Here is a 2,336-nt window from a genome sequence, read left to right on the forward strand (position 1 = left end):
GAGTTGCGGGTTCTCAACCCTAGGGAACTTACAGCCAGGTGTAGTGTTTTCACCAATAAAGCTCTTCTGGTGACGCTGATGAGCGTATGCTTCCTTACCCTCTAGACGGCAGGTAAGTGATATGATGTGGGCGAGGAGGCTTAGATGAGATGCACTGGGCAGGCTGGGGAAGCCAAAGCACTGTAGCATTTTATGGGTGAGTGCCCCTTAACTGCCAGACACTTAGGGGCAATCTAAGGAGAGCACCTCCCCCTCCTGAGACATCACCCCCTGCCCTCAAGGCACAGATAGATCACAGCTCCGTCAGGCCCCGCTGCTGCTGCCAGCGGAGCCCACGGAGCGCTGTGCCAGGAGCTCCCTCCTCCTGGCACCAGCCCAGCAGGCCACGTGCCTTCCCCGGGACCCCTTGGCACCCAGGAAACAGGTCCCGGTGGTGCTGAGTTAGAAGGCACAGGGCGCCCTCTGCTGGGACGCATGAGCTACTTCTCCCCAGAGACCCCCTGGGAGCAGGCCACACAAGAACCTGAGCAACTGGGGTGGGGTAAGGAGATGGGAGAAGATGGGGAAAGGGCAGGGCAGGGCAGGCTTTTCTGCCTCTTCTCCCTCTATCTCCTGATTCCAGGACCCACAAAACCAAAATCAGGTCAGAAGCGGGTCCCTGTGAACACAGGGATGGAGCCAATTTGCGTTTGCCCTCCCATGGCCAAAGCACAGGCCGCTCCACGCCTTCTCCACTGTCACCTTCTCGTCTCGGTCACTCCCAGCCGCACAGACACACAGCGGCTCGGGCTTGGAGAGGACAGACGGAAACACGAGGGCTGCTCCAGGTCCCTCAAGGGGGGCCCAGCTCTGTGCACCCACAGATCCTTGTGGTTCAAAGCAACCGGAGTCAGTGTGGGGTTTGTGGGGATGGGAGTTAGAATTCAGTGTTGGGGCCAGAGTCCAAGGCTATTCTTGCAGGGTGTGGGGTCAACTCGTACCCACAGCTGAGGCTCAGCAGTCATGAGATCAGCACTGGGTGACCAGGTCTGTCTCAGTAAAGGCCATGGCGTGGGTCTGTCCACTGGGGAGAGGGCTGTGCTGGGAGCCCCAGGCAGGAGAAGACGGAGAAAGAGGAGCTTGCCTGGGTCTCCTCTCGGTTCCTCCTGCTCCCACCCTGGGCTGGGTGGTGCCATTCTGGATGGGTGCCCCTGGGTGGTGCGAATGGGTAAGGCATTTAGTTGGAGGTTTGACGCTACCCAGAGGCCCCTCAAGCCTGGTGATCTACTTCCCAGACCTCGGCCACTGAGAACACGGTGGAGCACAGTTCTCTGCAGACACGTTGGGTGGTCACGGGTCAGTATTGACTTAAAGATAAGGTGACCAGATTTTCCCATTGATAAAACTCATATCCTGGCAAAATAGCCACATGGCAGCCAAAAACCGTATACTCTAGCTCGCCGTACATTCTTTCCAAAAATCGGGAGTTTTTTAAAATGCCGTGGATGCAGGAAAAATTTTTAAAAATCGGAACTGTCCCGCCAAAAGCAGGACGTCAGGTCACCTAACGTGGGTTAATTGTTTCAGGATCAGTACATAGTGCGGCCAAGGTTGGGTTCTTGAGTGGGTTCAGCCCTTGGCTTTATCTCAAGTAAGCAATGCTCCTCTCTGACTTCATTGGCCTTGTTACAGGAACAGGTGAGTATGGACAATGCTGAGGAAGATGGGCCCAGCTTTGTTTGGGGCAAAGAATTAGCATACTCACACATGCAGTGGTTGATGCTCCTGTGGGCTTTAAGGATGTAAGACACTGTGGCTCTTATCAGATGCTCAGAGGGCCATTGTTGTGAGTCAGGCTGACTCAGCAGAACAAACTGTGCCGTTATGACGATTGTCCTCATGTTTGGGCAGCTCGATGCAGCCGCCGTGTCGATCCAGCTGTGGAAGGTCTTCCTCTTTTACAGTGTCCCGCCACTTTACCAAGCAGGACGCCCCCCAGCGGCTGTTCTCTCCTGATAACAAGTTCAAAGTCAGACCAACTCGCACCATCCTGGCCTCAAAGGAGCACCCTGGCTGTCCTTTTTCCAGCGCAGATTTGTATGTTCTTTTGACAGTCCACGGTAGTTTCAATATTATTTGCCAGTCCCACGGTTCAAACGCTTCGATTCTTCTTCAGCTGCCTTAGTCAGTAGCCAACTTTCACAAGCACACGAGGCAATTGCAAATACCAGGTCTTGGGTCAGGGGCACCTTCGTCCTCCAAGTGACCTTAGTTCTCCTTGCTTTTCCATCTTTGGGCCTCCACTCAAGTACTCCCTCAACACAAGAATGCTTTCTTCTAGTAAATTGGCATTCTAT

Source organism: Echinops telfairi, unplaced genomic scaffold, assembly GCF_000313985.2.
Source record: "Echinops telfairi isolate 266 unplaced genomic scaffold, ASM31398v2 ScPeMD7_70;HRSCAF=299, whole genome shotgun sequence".
In the NCBI taxonomy this organism is placed as follows: domain Eukaryota; kingdom Metazoa; phylum Chordata; class Mammalia; order Afrosoricida; family Tenrecidae; genus Echinops; species Echinops telfairi.